Source organism: Pinus tabuliformis, chromosome 3_1, assembly GCF_031772625.1.
Source record: "Pinus tabuliformis cultivar Carrire ecotype Pingquan chromosome 3_1, CPIR1, whole genome shotgun sequence".
In the NCBI taxonomy this organism is placed as follows: domain Eukaryota; kingdom Viridiplantae; phylum Streptophyta; class Pinopsida; order Pinales; family Pinaceae; genus Pinus; species Pinus tabuliformis.
The window spans coordinates 896,923,508-896,943,401 of record NC_142301.1 but is presented as its reverse complement, the minus strand read 5'-3'; the positions used below and the strand labels follow the sequence as shown (position 1 = coordinate 896,943,401).

The following is a 19,894-nucleotide window of genomic DNA, read 5'->3' as shown; positions in this document are numbered from 1 at the left end:
AAGTAATGTGATTAACTGTCAAAAGGATGCAGATTGTCAAGGTTGGAAAGAGTTTCACAGAATGCAAAGAAATTAGAAAAAAAATCTGGTCGTTAAAGACCATCCGCAATACTTGCAATTCAAAGATTTAGGACAGATAAGATAAGATAGATAATTTTGTTAATGTCCACAAAACACTAGGAAACAGACCATGGTTGACAGGACAAGAGAGTACAATCAGTGATTAATAGACTATGGGAGTGTCTAAAACACTCCTACATGCTAAAATGTTAATGAAAGGAAAGGAAGAGATACAAGTGACGATAAAAGAGGGAGTAACAGGATCGAGGTAAACCAATTGAGGGAAGCCCTAAGAGGCATGGCATCATAGCTCAACATCTACATCATAAATGGATATAAGAGTAGAGGTACAAGAGGGAGAAGACATATCCCTATCTTTGTCTATCACTGGCAGGGGACCAACACAAAGCCTAATGACATTATCTAGGGAGCACTCGAGGCTGAGGGGGATTGGTTGTATAATCATGGAAAGAACATTTGATAAAAGTGAACTGCTCCCCTAACATTGGGAGTTGAGGAGAAAAACCTCCTAATACAACTCTGGCTGCTCAATTAAGCATGGTGGGATGCACTTTGTATGGAGCATATTTAGCACTGAGGTCTCCTATGTTGATTTGTGGACCCTGCGAGGTACTCCCACAACCCTCGAGGTACTAGGTTTGTGAGGAGTTGACCCACAAAAATTGTTTGTGGGCAGGGTACCCAAGTAGTGGGTTTTGCACCCAAATTTGTAGGCACGAAACCAAGTGGAGAAATGATATCTTATTCATTGAGAGCATGTGGGGCACCCTTGAAGGGAAAACGGGCACCTAAGGCCTCAATGATGTGGTGTTGGATGAATGAAAGAGATTTGTCTTGTGATTTTATAGTGTTTAAGAAAATTTCTTACGTCGACTTTAATGATATGGTGTGTGTGAAAATTCCTTAAACCGGAATCCCTACTGCAACAATTGATGATATTTCTCCTACTTGTTAGATTTACATGAACAAGTTATTTGCAATTTCCTACAACAAACATTGAAATACATACACTGCAGCCTACACCATTTAAAATAATATGCCGAAACAAGAAACTAAACAATAGAGAGATACATCACAAATGACACAGTTGTTTCTTGACAAATGTCCCTGGAAAAACCCAATGCGAGAAAACCGGTGCAGCAGATCTAAGGGTTTTTATTATTAAGTAGAAATTATTTTTGAATACAACCTCTAGATGCCTTTCTGGCAATCCAGTACAGAGAATATCACTCGGTAGAAGAAATTTGTGAGATTACCTCACTCAACACTGCAAGTCCCGGTTGATCTAGCAGCTGAACCAACGAATCTATGGCTACTTTTACGCTACCCCTACGCGTTCACTGCATGGGCCTACATCACCTCTTTGTTGTATCGATTTGCTCTCAAGCGTTGACTCCAGCCCTCCCAGATCAGAACGTCAACCTCCTCATCAACTTACGGACCTCTACGTGGAAGGCTTCTACGCTGCTTTGCATGATCCATTCCTGGCTCTGCGTCACCCTCTCTGGGCACTACATTGCCTCCTCTGTTTGTCTCTTTGCCTCTCTGCTAAGTATTCTTGGCTCCGAAGAAGATCCTCTAAGTAAAACTCTCTTTGCCCCTCTCTGCGTGATCACTACGAAATCAATGCACTGCCTCTAGCTTCATCAATTCGATCTGACTGATCAACTCTCTATTTTGTTTCCCAAATGACCCTCAAGTCTCCTTAAATAATCTTCTCGTTGACATTCAACAGCCCGGATTAAAAGCTAATTAATGGCTAAGATCATTTCTGCTTGATCCTCATCTTCTTCTAGAAGTTACACCCACAGTTAGATTAATACCCATTAATTATTTTAATTTCCTAAGTTTAGACTTAGGGACCCATTAAAAATAATCAATTATTTTAATAAAACTGTCTCTGGGTGGAATTTACCAAAACGCTTTCTAGGTTCTTTGGAATACATGTGCCCAGGCCTCCCTGCAAAATTTGAGATTTAGAGCACATCCGATGCTACCAGAAATCAACAGTGTGACCCTTGGTGGAATGTGAGACCACCATAGAACACTATAAATAAAAGACAAGGATGAGATCATTCCACACATCGCAAGTGCATTCTTCTAAGTGAAAACCAATCTGAGGAGCCGCAGACCTAGGGAGCCTAGTTGGAGCTATAGAAGAGGACAAGTTTGTCTCTTCTTCTTGTGCTCTGGTTTGGGCAAGTATAGGAGAGTTGTTGGCCGTGTCATTTTCTGTGGTTTTGGGCATATGAATGAGCACAATACTCTAAGATAAGGCTGAACTGTGATCTGTGTATTTGAAGGAGGGTCGAGCCCTTGAAGGTGAGTTGGACAATGGTCTTGTAACCTGTGAATGAGGGCTGCTTTGCTTCAAGAATAAGCAAATAGGATAAGGGTCTTTAGGAGAGGTATTGTGCAAATTTTAGAGGGCAATTTGGAGGCCGAGTTTAGGGCAGTCCTGTGGCTGTTTCAGGAATCCTAAATCAAGGTCGAATACCTCCATTTCTAAGCACAGAACAACAAGCTTTCTGTTGATTTGGGGCAGCATCGGATGTTCTCTAGCCATGAAAATTAGTGGAGAGGCTAAAGCACATGAGATCTCCAAGACCCAGAAATGGTTTGGGGAAATTCCACCCGGTTAGAGAGATATTAAAATAATTAATATTTTTAATGGGTTCCTAAGTCTAAACTTAGGAAAATATAAATATTAATGGGTATTAATATAAAACTGGGTGAGAAGGCTCCAAATGACATGGATCAAGTCAAATATAATCTTAGTCGTTTGGTTAGAGATTTAATCTCGGTCGTTGAAGACTCAACAGAAAAAGTATAAGAGGAGGCTTGAGGGTCAGTGGGAGATACACCAAGATTGATCAGTCAGTTCAATTTTCTGGAGCGGGGTTTGTTGAGATAAATCGAACAAGTGATCAGAGTTGCAGTGAGTGCATAGCAGAGAGGCAGAGATAGTGCCAAAGGACCAGCGCAGAGGCAGAGAAGGCTACGCAGAGCCAGCAAGAGCCACGCAGAGGACCAAAGGGATTGCACAGAGGCTACCAGGGCCTGCGTGAGTGACACAGAGGGCCAGAGAACCTGCGCAGAGCATCAGAAGGCTAACGCAGAGGGTTCCAAGTTGGCACAGAGGCTAGGAGGGTTGATGCAAAGCCTCAGAGAGGCATTGGAGATATTTTCGTGGAGCAGACTTGCCGAATATCTGCTTCCGAAGAGAGGTATTACTGCCAGATTGATTTCTCTGTAGGGTGAGCCAGTTTGGCACCCAATTGTACTCAAGAAAGTTGCTTAATAATAAAACCCTCAGAACTGCTGCACTGGTTTTCCCTAGTTGGGCTTTTCCGGAGATGATTGTCCAAAAATAATGGTGTCCCTTGTGTGTTTGTCTATTCTTTCAGTGATGATTTGTAGAAGGTTGAGACTGTACTTGTGTTTATTTTCAGTATTTATATGGTTAAATAACTTGTTAAGTAATTAAACAAGTAGGTGAAATAAACCAGATAGTACAAGAAGAATTTCTAATGGGTTAGACCTAAAAAATTCAACATGGTATCAAAGCATTACAGATCACAGGAGAACTGAAGGCACCAACTTAATCAGAAGATTTGCAGTAGAAATAGTTGTCCCGACAAACAGAGTTGTTCCTAAGCAGAAGGCAGTAGAGAGGGAGTGACGCAGAGGGCCTCCATCATCATTCCGAGCCAGAGAAAGGGTTAGTGCAGAAGCAGTGAGAGGCAGAAGAGGCTCACGAAGAGCCACGTCATCCTGCTCAGCCAGGTAGGAGTGATGCAGTGGGCCAAAGGAGCAATTCAGCCATTGCCGAGATTGCGCAGAGCTAAGAGGCTCAATTTCTTCAGCCGCTCGGGCCTAGGGAGCTGTGGGCAGATTATGGATTGTGAAGCTAGTGGGGTGTTGTTGTTGTCGAAGTAGAACAGTACCTAATGGGACAGAACCAAGGTAGAGGGAGTCGCTACCTAGGCAGATTTCTAGCCAAGAAATCCAGATCAGTATTGCAGGAGCAAAGAGATCAGAGGAGCGGTTCGACTATTGGCAGAAGGATTTCCAAGAGGGAAATCGAGACTCAAAAGGAGTCTAGGAGAGGATTTCCAGGAGGGAAATCAAGACTCAGAGGGAGTCCAGAAGAGAACTTTCAAGAGGGAAGTAGAGACTCAGAGGGAGTCAAGGAGAAGAGCGGAGATGGCAATGAACGAACTGAGGGATCGGGACAAGTTGGATGGAGCATTCAACTTTGTCATCTGGAAGGCCAGGATCCTGTTTGTTCTAGATAGACATCGCATCATGGCCTTCGCCTTGAGAATCATGGCTATCCCAGTAGACCCAACTGATAACGGAAGGTATGAGGATGCAATGGCCAAGGCAAAGTACATAATCCTTGATGGGGTCAAGGATCATGTAGTTCATCATATTTCCAAGAAGAATATGGCAAAAGAGATGTGGGATACCTTAACGACATTGTATCAAGGCACTTCCGTACAGAGGAACATGCTACTGGAGAATCAGCTGCGGTAGTATCAGATGCAGAAGGGTGAGCAAATAGCTCTATTCCTCATCAGGTTGCAGGGGATTCGGGACCAACTTACTTCCATAGGGGCCACGCTGGATCAGGAGTAAATGGTGAGGACCACCCTAAATGCAATCTCCGAGGAATGGGAGACATTCGTCCAAAGCATTTTGGGTAGAGCGAATCTTCCAAGTTGGGAAGAGATGTAGGCAGCGCTTTGCCAAGAAGAGATCAAACTGCTGACCTAGACGGGAAGTAGCAGCAAAGGCAGTCAAATCAAGAAAGAGGAGGAAGAGGATGCGCTCTGGCATCTGCGGTACAGCAGGGAAGAAGAAAAAGGACATCTCCAAGATAAAGTGCTTCCATTGTGGGGAGTTGGGTCATTATGCAACCCAATGTCCCAGGTAGAAGAATAAGGGAGAAGCTTCTAACTCCAAGGCAGTGCCGGCTAAGGTGGAGAAGGAAGTAGAGACTAATGACGACTGTGCCATGAGTGCTCATGTACCTCTGGAGAAGAGGTGGGGGGACATCGAGATGTAGTCATGTGGAGTGTTGCACTGGTGCAGGATGGCACAGAGAGGTGTGCAACAGTGCGAGATGCAGGGAGTTGTTGCAGTGGCGCAGAGGTCAGTAGAGGGAGCACTTGTTAGCAGTAGAGAGAGCTTCAACATCGGGAGTGTTTCTAGCCTGACAGGGATGTCAGAAGTTGGGTGGATTAGTTACTTACTTCTCAATAACTGAGTTGCAGTGCAGTGGCACAATGCAGAATGATGAGAGGGGATGCAATGCAGATGCAGTGCTGGGAGCATGGACTAGCAGTAACACGGATGCAGAGGGAGCTATTGTACGGATGCATCAGTGGCAGTGGCAGGGCCATGGGCAGCAGTACAGGATGCAACAGTGCAGAGGATGCTGGGTGGGGAGGCCTAGCATCAGCACAAGGACTGATGTCGGATAATCAGGGTGATGCTCAGTGTGGAGTATTACTAGAGCATAGTCCTCGCTAAGAGGGAGTGTTGATTTGGGGTAGCATCAGATGTGCTCTAGCCATGAAAATTGGCGGAGAGGCTAAAGCACATGAGATCTCCAAGACCCAGAAATGGTTTGGGCAGATTCTAACCGATTTGGGAGATCTTAAAATAATTAATATTTTTAATGGAGTTCCTAAGTCTAAACTTGGGAAAAATAAAATATTAATGTGTATTAATATAAAACTCAGTTAGAAGGTTCCAAAAGTCATGGATCAAGCCAAATCTAATCTTAGCCATTGATTAGAGATTTAATCTCGGTTGTTGATGGACCAATGAGAAAAGTATAAGAGGAGGCTTGAGAGTCAGTTGGAGAAGACACCAGAGTGATCAGTCATTCATTTTGCTAGAGCGAGGTTGCTAAGCAAAGTTGAATTAGTGATCAACAGCGAGGAGTAGTGAGTACAAGGCATAGAGGTAGGGACAATACTGGGAGACCAACACAAAAGCGGAGAGTGCGAGAGCAGCAGCCAGTGTAGGCTACGCAAAGCCCAGAGCGACTGCATCATCCACGGAGAGGGCAAAGGGAGTGACGCAGAGGCTCCCAGAGGCTACGTAGTGCCTCAGAAGGTTGACGCAGAGGGTCCTGGGGCTGATGCAGGTCAGCAGGAGGTTGATGTAGAGGCCAGAAGGGCCAGCGTTGAGCTTCAGTTGTGTCAGAGAGGGTTTCGTGGGACAGGGTTTTTGAATACCTGTTTTCAGATATAGAGGTATTGTTTCCGTATATTTTTCTCTGTCGGGCGAGCCGGTTTAGGCACCTACTTGTACTCTGATAAACTGCATAATAATATACCCCTCTGAATAGCTGCACTGATTTTCCCGCATTGGGTTTTTCCAGGGACATTGGTCCAAAAATAACGGTGTCACTCGTGTGCTTGTTTTCTTTCAGTTGATGATCTGTAGATGTTGATATTGTACTTGTGTTTATTTTCAGTATTTACATGGTAAATAACTTGTTAAGTAATTAAACAAGTAGGAAGAAATAAACCAGATAGCACAGGAAGAATTTCTAATGGGTTAAACTTAGAAATACCAACAGCGAGACCCCACTTGGAGTTTTGAGCTAAGGTAAGGGCCCAAAAAAGGAGAAAAGGAGAAAATCGAATGACTACTAGACGGTGGGGCCACCCCCAAAAGGGAATACGCTCTCCTCTTGGCAATACGCACCCTTGGAGGGAAAAGTGGGGAAATCGATGGATGGGTCCTGCATGGGGGAAATTGGAATCACAATGACAAAATAGGAGGAGGCACTCATTCTTGGGCATCTTTGATCATTTGAACATTCACTCTTGACTAGCATGCTTGAGCTGAGAGCCAAGTCTGCATGTGTTGTTGAGCACACGAGATTTTCAGGCAAGAATCTCACCCTACCTTCAGTGGACTTAGAGTGCCAACCCTAGGATGTGTTTTGCATCCTTTCAGATCTGTTCGAGGAGTTTATCCAGTGAATTCGTGGAGCTGGGGAGTAGGTGGGACGCAAAAGAGGAATACGCTGCTCTTGGAGGAGTCGGTTGTAGAGCAGAGATTTTGTTGGGCTTTCAGGGACAACCTAAGGCCTTCATTTGCTGGGGATTTGGAGTTCTTTCAGGGCCCCAATTCGTGGGAGCTTGTAGAGACCAAGCCATTCATACCAGGGACTGTGTGGGCCTACGCAGTGGTACTTCGTGCCACACGTGGGAGCTGGGGAAGAGAAGGATTGAGGGTTGTAGCTTGTGGGATCATTCCGGAGGGACATTTGCTGAGTATTGCAGCCATTTTGGGGACCTTCAACAGTGACATTTACAAGTGGGTCGAAATACCCAGCAAACAGTGGAGTGAGGGGAAATTGGGCCGAAATTCCGAGGTCAGCATTTGGCCAAACCCTTGCTGGGTTTTGGTGGGTTATTGGAGGAGAGACTGGGGTTATTTTAGCGGAATTTTCTGAGCACTGGAAGGGGACCAAATCAGCCATTCTTCACATCCAGCAATTCAGTTTTCGCCGTTTCGGGGGATTAGCGCAGAGCCATAGAGGGGACATCTACGCAATAACCCCTTAGTGCACACTTTCCAAACACCTAATTTTAACCCCATACTTTTATAATAAAATGGCTCAGAGAAGCGTAGTTTTTGGCTCATTTCATGGTGTCTGATTTGTGTGTAATTTTTGTGGGTATTTTTGCTATGCATGCTTTGTTTATCATTGTAAAATTTCCTTAGGGATATTACAGTTTATGACATCAAGGGTATCGGGGGAGTTTTGAGGAGTTTTATGGGATATGATAGCATTTGCTTGGCATATTCCATCATCTGCACAACTCTCCTTTCATTACGTTGCATTCCGACAACTTTCATAAAATAGGGTTATTATTGGGCATCACTCAATTAATTACACTTAAGGTGACATTTCAGGAGCAATACTTGACGGAACACCTTAGTGTAATAGCTCGTTGGAACCAGAACGAGAAGATCTACAAGATGAGATGGTGGGAAGCAACTTTCAGTGGTCTAACGAGGAATGGTGGACAATTTACCATTTTCCCATATTAAAAAGGCATTTTAATTAAAATAAAAGGAGGAAAAAGGTACTAAGTGATTAAAATAATAATAAAATAAAGGCTTCTAGAGGGATCCCTCATATCTATAAATGCTAATTTTTCTTAGGGCTATATTGTTCTTTGCTTTAGATAATTGCATTTCATTATTTACACATTTAATTCACCCCATATCATCATAGCATTATTTAGCAACATTATGCAATTATATAGAAAGAACAATACCATCATCAATGCAGTAGAACATAAAGGAACAATAAAAGAAAAACATTCACACGTAGAGACACCGGGATTGGTCGGAGACAAGGGAGGAACCCCACAAGGAGGAAAACCCTTTCAAATTCATCTTCTTATTAGATTGTCATTGAATGTTTCGGCAAAGCGAGAGTACGATGATCCATATCTTCAACCACAAAACTATCTAGAAAAATCAACTAAATAACATCCAAGAGATGAACCTAACAATGCTAATAACCAAAAACCCTGATTCAGAAGCCTGTGGTCAATTGTTTATATCTGTAGTCAACTGACGAATTTTGCGCTCCACTGATGAAATAAACCCTAGTTTCCAGCCGCACAGAGAGGGTGTACGTGCATGCGGTTGAAACCCTCCAACTGCGCAGATAAGCCTGCGTGCCTGCAGTTACAACCGAAAATTCCCTATGACAACCCTGCGGCAGCAAATCAAAACCCTAGATCACAGGTGCGAGCTTCAGACCCTGCAATTTTAGACCAAAGAAATTATGTGGATGGCCTAGTGAATTTTGATATTCCTTAATGATAGTTGCTAACAAAACAAATAGATAAGCTTGTAACCTAGTAATTAGGTGTGAGCTCTTCCTGGCACCTGGTCCAAAGACTTCGTGATATTGATATTAGTTTTGGTTTAATAAACAAACTTAATTACACGGTACTAATTTGTTTAAGGTTGAGCATATTGGTTTGGTTAAGTATTATGTTTGTAGAAAACATTGTATGGTTTGAAGCAAGCTTCGAGCCTGGCATGTTCACATTGAGGATTACTTGGTAAATCCTAGAAGATGTGTTGATTCAAACCTCTACTTCAAAAGTGGTCCAAGGTATGCATTCAATTTTGGTTTTATATGTTGATGATATATTCTTGATAGGTAATGAGCCTTTGATGATGAAAGTAAGAGGGAGTTGGCCTCTGAAGTTCGAGATGAAGAATCTTGGCATGATGAATTACCTTCTGAAGTTTGGAAAAGGAAAATATATCGTAGAGATTTTGGAAAATGGAAATGTGAATCCTTGGACACCCCAATGGAATTGAACTTCACAAAGTTATGCAAAGATACTGTTGGACCTGACTTGGCAACTAACTATTGATTGAAGCATTGATGTTCCTTGTGAACATCCATCTAGATATATGTCTTGCAAAGAACAGCTTGATGTATAAGTCCTTCAACTTGAGTAGGGTTTTTAAGGTATCTTGAGATGACTTGAGGATTCCAAGACTTCTTTCTAGTGTAGACTTTTTCTTTGATCTAGAGTTTTGATACTTCTTTCATAGATCTTGACTTCAAGATGATCTTCTAGATTTGCTTTGATGCCTTTCTCAAGATTTGATCCTTGAGTGTCCCTTGATGTAATATTCCTAATTAGCCATGGCTAATTGGAATAATCGATTTTGCTCAATTTTGCCTTCTATAGTTATTTATAAATAAAAAGGTGAGGAAAAGGGGACATAACTCACTTTTTGAATAAAGTCACTCCTAAGTAGCACAATGTTGTAACTTAAAAGGGGAGCCAAGGGGGCCAAAGGACCACGTAGAGAAGGGGGCCCACGTAGACAGTTGGAGGGACTGCGCAAATGGAGAGGAGCACGTGGCTAGAGAGAGGATACGTTGGAGAAGGTGGGCCTTAGGGTTTTGAGAGAAGCCAACACTATAAAGGAGAGAGGAGCCTCCTCATTTTGGCATTCGATTATGTTGCATTTGAGCTAGCCACTTCGACTTAGAGCACGTTGGCTATTTAGCTTGTCTGCAGCACTGTTTAGTGCATTGAGTGTCTCTGTTCGGAGATCTCACCGATAGCCCCAGGGGACTTCGAGTGCTCGCTCGGGCAAGGTAGTTCCATCAGTCTTTTGCAGGAGGATCAATCTTTAGAGTTGAGGAGTAGCTGAGCAATTTGGATGATTGCGCAGTCTTGAGAGAGGAGGACGCAGTCTCTTTTGGTAGGAGCTCCGGATTGGATTTGTGTGGAGGATTTGAGCTTGGAGATTGAGCAAGGGATCAGCCCTTGCATATTGGAGGATTTTGACAGAGTCTCGGGCAGAGTTTTGGAGGATTCTCTTCAGTGGCAGCGCAGAGCCTTGAGGGATAGCGTAGATCCTCAAGGGGGTGAATTTCGGGGGTTAGCTATTTTAGGAAACCTTTCTGGGCTTTTCTGGGTTTATTGAGCAGAGGTTGATTCCAGAGTTTCAGCATTTTATGAGGAGGGGAACAGCCCCAAATCGTCACTTGATTCCAGTAGTAGCAGCAGCACAGCAGTTCTCCGGCAACTTGGACGCAGTTCAGAGAGAGGCCATTTCCTTACCATTCTGAGTGTATTTCTTCACTTGCCTTGTGCAAGTCGAGGTGCTATCTTTTTTATCACCTCTTGTACTCTTTCCATTACTCAGTATAATAAAATGGCTTAGCATTTCTCTCTACATTTCTTGAGTATCTGCTTATATTCCATGTATACATTATTGTATGTTGCACTACTGTTATTTTTATCTCTTTGAGCTTCCCGGCTACTATACCACTTGTGTGTTTTTCTCCTATACTCTTAGACAGAGTCTGGAAAGGGCCAGGTAGCCTCCAGATCTCGTCCTCTTTTCAGAGGCGACATATCTGGTAAACGCCCTCCCAGTCCATCTCTAGTTGGAGTTTGCTTGTGTTTGAGGGATATCCCTGAAAAGGGATATTACAGTGGTATCAGAGCATAGATCTGGCTCAGCCTATGGAGCTAGCAGTCTATGACACCGAGGGAGAAGCCCTACATCTGTTACAGAGGTAGGAAATACAGAGATATTGAGCATAGGTTGGAGAACACCTACGGAAAGGGAGACTATGTTCGAGCGGTGGACACAGAACAGGAGGAGCTTATGGTGAACACAGAACAGGAGGAGCCTGTGGTGGATGTAGAGCAGGAGGATCCAATGGCAGATGAGGACGGGAAGAGATTTGCGGACATGCTCCTCAAATCAGTGCAGGATCTGTCGAGGCACATCGAGGTGAGGGGGCAGAGATTCACGGCGGTGGAGGCTAGACAGCGTGAGAACCCACGAGTTTTCCAGGTTGGTGAGGGATCAGGTACATCCCACCATTTGCCAGAGCAAGGTGCCACTCAGCGTGATACTACTCAGCAGATGGCCTCACATGCCCCTACATGCTCTACCATGCCCACTTTCCTAGGAGCAAAGTCGGGGGCCGGAGCCCAGCAGGAGGCAGAGCCCGATCATATGGGCGATTATTTTGCAGAGTACCAGGCCTAAGGGCAGGAGTTCAGGGATGCTCTCTCATTCAAAGACTTTGTTCAGCTCCAGCGGGATAGTAGACCCCGCGAGCATCACAGAGGATACCAGCATTATCATGATGGAGACACCCACCACACAGCTAGTAGATTCCACTTGCCTACGTTTGATGGTTCATCAAACAGTTCGGCAAAGTCTTGGGTGGAGAAGCTGGACATCTATTTCCAGCTTAACCAGATGTCGGAGACAGAGGCCATCAAGGTGGCGACATTACATTTGGATGGTGAGGCCCAGGACTGGTGGTTCCATGGGTTGGTTACACTCGGACACTCCACAGTGACGACATATGCCAAGTTCACCAGGAGATTCATAGAGAGGTTTGACCAGAGGGATCCAGAACAACACTTTGTTGAGCTGACGAGGCTCAAACAGACCGGAGCCCAGAGACCTACATCGCAGACTTCTTGAGGATTTCAGTGATGGTGCCAAATCTATCCGCGGCACAGAGGATCTAAATGTTTGTTGAGGGGTTAACGGAGCCACTTCAGGGCCTAGTCAGATCCACCAGACCAGCCACACTCCAAGATGTTAATAGCAGGCCCTGGGACTTATAGGATGCCTTACCCAAGGCCCGGACACCTTACCCCCAGAGGCAAGCTTTCCAGCCTACGGGGAAGGATGTGAGGATTCCACCTCCAAAGGGGAATCCAGGACGAGCACAGATTGATGATGATGCCAGGAGGGAGCTGAAGAAGAAGCGGTTGTGCTTTACCTGTCAGCAGCCGTGGGCACCGAGACATAGATGTGCAGCTGGCAAAGCACATTTTATTGAGGTCTTCTCCGAGAACAGCGGGGAAGAGGATGAGGAGGATGATGTGGAGGCAGGTGATAGTCATGCCGCGCAGGATCCTTTGCCACCTCTACCACCAGCAGCAGGTGGTGCAATTTTTGCACCTACCGGAGGGGCCCTTGCAGCATTGCGAGGAGTTCCCAAGTATTTGACGTTGCGCGTACGAAGGACAGTATGTGGCCAGCAAGTATCAGTTTTGGTTGACAGTGGGGCAACCCACAAATTCATCGATGCACAGATGGTTGAGCGGAGAGGTATACAGACAGAGAGCTCCGATGGATTTTAAGTTTTGGTCCCAGGAGATCAGAGCATGGTGTGTGCTCGTTATGTCCCAGAGTTATCAGTGACGATGGGCACCTACACACTGACTGACCACTTTTTCGTGGTCAATATTTCGAACACCAACATGATACTGGGTGTTCAGTGGCTTATCACTCTAGGGAAGGTCACGACAGATTGGAAGGCCCTAGAAATGGAGTGGGATGATGAGAAGACAGGGAGGCATGAGAAGATATGGGGACAGCACACATATCCGCCTCAGACTGTTTCGGCTCATCGGATGGAGGCAGTCTTCCGGAAGGGAGACGTAGAGTGGGCAGTGGAGTTGCGTGCATCAGAGGCAGGGACTACAGGGCAGACGGTGCACCCAGAGATACAGTCCATCCTTGACGAGTATGCCACAGTGTTTGGGGAGATTCCGCCGGCACAGCCACTGGACCGGGGGTTTGAACACACCATGGAGCTTGAGCAGGGCATACAGGCAGTGATTACTACCCCCTATAGGCATCCCAAGGCCTATTGGGATGAGATTGAGCGGGCCATTTAGGAGTTGCTGGCTCTTGGGCACATTCGGTCGAGCACGAGTCCTTTTGCTTCTTCCATGGTGTTGGTGAAGAAGAAGGACGACACATTGAGGATGTGCATTGACTACAGGGCCCTGAACAAGAAGACCCAAAAGAACAGGTACCCCATACCCAAGATCGATGGGTTGATGGATGAGTTGAGAGGAGCACGGTTCTTCTCAAAGATTGATTTGAGATCTGCGTACCATCAGATTTGCGTGAGAGTAGGACATTCCCAAGACCGCCTTCAGGTGTCACTATGGGCACTTTGAGTTTTTGGTGATGCCCTTCGGGTTAACCAACGCCCCAACTACATTCCAATCCTGCATGAATCACATCTTCCGCAGTCACTTAAGGAAGTTTGTGTTGGTGTTCTTTGAAGATATCCTCCTTTACAGCAGCACTTGGGAAGAGCATCTCCAACACATTGAGACAGTGTTGCGCATCTTGGAGGAGCAGCAGTTCTATGCCAAGCTCTCCAAGTGTGAGTTTGGGTTGATGGAGATGTTGTACTTGGGACACATCATAGGGGTGGACGGAGTGAGAGTCCACCAAGAGAAGATCAGGGCCATCAGCGATTGGCCGGAGCCGAGGAACGTGATAGAACTTCGAGGAGTCATTGGCATTTGTACTTACTACTGGAAGTTCGTCAAGAGCTTTTCGTAGCTTGCTGCACCCCTGACAGATCTGATGAGGAAGGGAGCATTCAGTTGGTCAGATACAATGCAGCGAGCCTTTAACGGGCTCAAGGAGGTTATGAGCAGCTGCCCAGTGCTTGCATTGCCGGATTTTTCGCAGTCATTTGTTTTGGAGTGTGATGCGTCGGGAGAGGGGATCGGCGCAGTGTTGATGCAGGGAGGTCACGCTATAGCCTTTGAGAGCCGGAAGCTCCTTCCGCACGAGAGGTTGCATTTTATATACGACAAGGAGATGTTGGCCATTATGCATGCATTGGCCAAGTTCCGGCAGTATTTAGTGGATAACAGGTTCAGGATGAGGACTGATCACAACAGCCTCAGGTTCTTTTTGGAGCAGAAACAGCTACAGGAGAGGCAGCAGAAGCGGATCAGTAAGATCCAAGCGTATGACTTTGACATTGAGTATGTCAAGGGTAAGAACAACGTGGTAGCAGATGCCCTTTCACGTAGACCAGCCACATTGTCTCTTATGAGCTTGGACACTGACTGGAGGGCTCGACTCTTAGTAGAGTACTCCAAGGACAGATTTGCATGTGAGGTTCTAGATGGGCAGGTGACGGATGACAGGTACAGGATGGTCAATGAGATCATCTACTACAGGGACTGGATCTTCTTGACTAAGGGATCTTAGCTCAAGAAAAAGATACTTCAAGCATCACATGATTCACCATTGGCCGGCCATCAGGGGTTTACCAAAACCTACCGAGCCATTAGAGAGAGGTTCTCATGGAAGGGCCTCAAGGAGGACGTACTCCAGCATATCCGGGAGTGCGATATTTGCCAGAGGAACAAGGGGGAGATGAGCCATCCCACAGGATTATTGCAGCCTCTTCCCATTCCGGAGGGGAAATGGGAGTGTATTTCGATGGACTTCATCACAGGGTTGCCCATGGTACAGGGCAAGGATTGTATCTTTGTTGTCGTTGATCGACTGACAAAGTATGCACATTTTTTCGCCATATCCGCACACTACACAGCAACGCAGATGGCTGAGTTGTTCTTTAGAGAGGTCTTCAGGCTATATGGTCTTCCTAAGACCATCATCAGTGACAGGGACAGCCGTTTCATGGGCGGGTTTTGGCAGGAGCTTTTCCGGTTGGTGGGGACGGAGTTGACACCGAGTACCAGTTATCACCCACAGACGGACAGGCAGACAGAGATAGTTAACAAGTGGCTGGAGGGCTACTTGCGTAACTATGTCAGTGGGCAACAATGAGCATGGCTGAAGTCGCTGCATCTGGGGGAGTACTGCTACAACACTACACATCACATGTCCATTGGTATGTCACCATTCTATGCTTTGTATGGGTATCATCCTTTATCTTTTGCTCACGTGATGTTTGGTGCTAGCAAGGCTCTGAGAGCCAAGATTTGAATCCAAGAGAGTCAAGATATTCTCCGAGCTCTCAAGGATAATATGGCTACAGCGCAGAACCAGCAGAAGCTGTATGCTGACAGGGGTTGGGTCGAGAGACAGTTTGAGGTAGGGGACTTGGTCTACCTACGATTACAGCCATACCGACAGTCATCACTGAAGCAGAAGGGAGTTGAGAAGCTCAAGCCCCGCTTTTACGGGCCATACAGGGTGATACACAGGATTAGACAGGTTGCATATGAGTTGGAGCTGCCCCAAGGCAGTAAGATTCATAATGTTTTTCATGTATCATGCGTGAATAAGGCATTGGGGCAACAGGTGACAGTGACAGATGAGCTACCACCCACGGATGATGAGGGGCATTTGGTGTTGCAGACAGAGGCTATTATTGATACCAGGGAGAGGCAGCTGCGGAGCAGGACGGTCCAGGAATTCTTGGTGAGGTGAAAGAATTTACCGGATGAGGATGCCACTTGGGATAGTGAGAAAATTTTGCAGCATCCATCACTTCAGTTGCTTGAGGACAAGCAACATTTTGCGGGGGAGACTATAATATTCCTAATTAGCCATGGCTAATTGGAATATTCGATTTTGCTCAATTTTGCCTTCTATAGTTATTTATAAATAAAAAGGTGAGGAAAATGGGACATAACTCACTTTTTGAGTAAAGTCACTCCTAAGTAGCACAACGTTGTAACTTAGAAGGGGAGCCAAGGGGGCCAAAGGACCACGTAGAGAAGGGGGCCCACGTAGACACTTGGAGGAACTGCGCAGATGGAGAGGAGCACGTGGCAAGAGAGAGGCTACGTTGGAGGAGGTGGGCCTTAGGGTTTTGAGAGAGGCCAACGCTATAAAAGAGAAAGGAGCCTCCTCATTTTGGCATTCAATTATTGTAAGAACCGATAAACAGATGTACAGAAAACAGTAAGGAATTTAAAGCATGAACCTATAACATTTTCATTGGACCTAACAAAATCAATTAACGGGACTGTTGAGGTACCTACCTAAACTGCTGCAGTTGAAGATTCCTCTGGCTATGCTGCTACAGTTATCGAGAGACCGAATCCTCCCAGCCAAACTGAGCAGAGCCTGGCTCCTCAATCCAGTAAGCTTCTCAACAGAAGCTGACCGTTCCCCCGTGCCCAGAACCTCAGAACTCTCAAGCTCTTCCAATGGCTGATTCCCTTCCCTTCCGAATTCTTCCTTCTGGTTTTTCTCCCGGTTCAGCCCCTTGCTCAATCCCTATCCTGCAGTCTTTATCCCCTGGTTTAGCGGTGGCCGCCCTTCCATCTACAGCCACCGCTCACCCTGTTGATGACAAACCCGCGCCCACGTATCCCCTCCTGGTTCTCTCTCAGTTCGTGAATGAATCCCCTTTATGTTTAAACCACATAATATTTATTAATTATTCTTTTAATATGACCATCACATTTGGATATACACGTACCATTAGAACATTTATATGTTATATATATTTTTAACATAACACATTGTTTTATTTATATTTGTTTTAATATAACATTTATAAACTTTATACTTGGACCCTTTTTTAATTAATTATTTATATTAATAATTAACCTTTATTTTATTAATTTATTAATATAATTTTATCAATAATCTGGAACATATAATATGTATAGTCCTCTTTTAAGATCTAACCATGCATTACGCAATATTGATGAATGAGTAGAACTTCTATTCCAAGAAGTGTCATGGTATTTAGCACTTATAATCAATTTAGTATAAAATACTAGTGCGGTGTATGCGACACATGCATATGTAGCTATCATATGCATGTACCGTATACCTGCTATTATGTTTGCGTTCTTTGTATTTATAGATGGGTCATTACATACACTCCCCCTTCAGAAAACTTTGTCCCGAAGTTAGAGTTTTTATTTTATCTGATTACTTATGATAGTAATTAGTACACCTTTCTTAGGTTTGTAAAGAAATTTTTATTTTAATATAAAGAGACTATAAAATTAGTGTTTTAGGTTTATGATTTTAATGGTCATGCCTTGCCCTATCCAGGTTCCCAAGCTATTCTAAAATCATCCTATCCTTCCTAATCTCTTCTGCTCCCATCCTATCTATCCTCTACTGGAGTATGCCATGGCGTCAGTTTTACTGACCTAACCATTCATAAACTCTAAGGTGACAGCGTCGGTTATACCGACCTGATTCCCAGTAGGCATCCGACAGTCATCATCGCACGTCTAGGGGAGCGTGATTCGCACAGTCCTCCCATGACTCCAGGGTTCGGAGGATAAATGGTGGGCAACACCTCCACCCCTCCCAGTAGAATTAGGGCTAATACCCTATCATAGAATCACTTTGAGCTTTAATTGTTCTGAGGTTCTGTCATCACGTGGTCATCCCGGTAACTGTTTATTATCTGCAATCATACACTTATCCATGCATTCGTAAAATGTGCATCAGCATAATCAAAATAACTCATGTATTATTCACATATGTCACTACAGTATAACATATTTTGCCATATTCTATGCATGTCGTTTGACTTTCATTTAAAATGTAATTATTCCCTGATTTCTATTCCATTGATCATATTGACATGTATAAATAAAACAGATTTATAATATCTTAATTCCTATCAGAAGTAAAATCATTTAACTGTTTTAAACTTTACTTTGACAACTATAATTTAGTAAGATCAACAACATATATCGTTTTGGTATCCATGTACCAGCAGAAGTTAAACATATATTATGTCACAAAATTTCACATTTATATATAATCATTCAAAATGGTTCTGAGTCTCTGATTGCAGTGAAGTAAATATATACTAAACATAGTTTAAAGTTCTTCAAAATTGACATAGATTAGGGTATCTTTGACATATGTCCTCTGTATTTTCCCAAGTAGCTGATCCAGGACTATATTTGTCCCATTGGACCTTAACTTGGTCCACCAGGCGATTCCTGAGCTGTCGAACCCTACGTTCCAGTATACGTAATGGTTCGACCGATACGATTCCCTCGTCCGATACCTGAAGATTCCACTATAGTGGGTTGATGCGCTGCTTGGTCGTTGCTGACTACTGCATGAATTCTATGATTACCTTGATTGTTTGATATTGGTCCCTTTCCAGTCCTATGCAATATATTCGACGAAGCTTCTGGACAATCACGTTGAAAATGCGGTCCCCCACATCCCCAACAATTAAGTTGCGTTGATCCTCTTGAATCAGGACGTGAATTTCTAGAGAACGAGCTTCGTCCTCTCATGTTGATTCCTCTCGAATTACTTCCTGGAAATCCTGATTGTAAAGGCTCTGCTGGCCCTATATCATTTTTGATTCCAAGGTGCTCTTCTGCATAACGACCACATTCAACTGCCTCAGCTACTGATGATGGTTTCCACATGCTTACCAAGGCTCTGATGTGAGGATTTAACCCAAATATAAAGCGTTCAGCTTGATGTTCATCAGAATCTAAGTAGTGAATGTATTTTACAAGCTCCATAAACCTTATCTCGTACTCTTCCACTGTTTTACTTCTTGAATTAATGTATGAAAGGCTCTATTTTGCTGTTGTTGAAAGTATGGAGGTAAATACTTTGCACATAACCTTTCCTCAAATACTTCCCATGGGACATTATCCAATGTAAGGTGCAGATGCTGTTCCAAATTTCCCCACCAAATCAAGGCACTTTCTTTTAATTGAAATACAACAATTTTTGTTTTTGCCGAAGAATAATATTCTCTTAATCTAAAGCATCTATTCATTCCTTCTAACCATGCTTCAGCGCGTTCACCTGCTCGTCCTCCTGAGAATTCTAGGAGTTTAATTTTCTGAAGCTCCCTAGAAATGTCTTCTTTTGATCTTTTGGGCTCAAAATTATTTGGTTCCGCTGAACTGGTAGCTAAAGGTTGAAATTCCTCTTTGGTCTTAGCCTTAGTTGATTCTTTTAATGTCTCCAATAAGGCCTCCAATGAGTTCATTATCACGGTCAATTCTGGTGCTGGGGCGATTGATGTTGATAATGGTCTTGGTGGTGACGATGGTGATGGTGGTGGCGATGGGGATGATGATGGCGACAGTGATGCTGCCCGATCACGTCGTCGTCGCTCATATGTCTTTACCATTGTAATGTTTCCTGTATACATAATAAAATTCTATAAAAATTTTGAGGTAGACAATCGAATTTAATATATAATTTTCTTTTGCAACTTCACATTCATAAACAGGTATAGTTTTTGCTATTTTTATCTGCTAGGCAGATCTCACTGGCACCGAGGTCAAGGAGGGTGGTCTCACGACCTCCTTGTCCTAATGTAGGGTATTCTATCCTAATATGAAATAATGCATAAATGTATGGTCATTAGTTCCTGTTGACCACTACGTGTCAAATACCCATAGCAGTACACCCCCTTTTCTTTGCAAAAAGGGTAGCGCTTGATCGACATGTCTGTGCCATTTGACAATCATCGACAGCTTGATCATATTATGTTGTA

At 44.2% G+C, this 19,894-nt stretch overlaps 1 protein-coding gene across 2 annotated transcripts in view; it reads right to left on the bottom strand.

Moving 5' to 3' along the window:
- Positions 1-19,894, bottom strand: part of LOC149190532 (vacuolar acid trehalase) — a 548,002-nt gene that overhangs the window by 354,622 nt on the left and 173,486 nt on the right. The window lies entirely within an intron of this gene.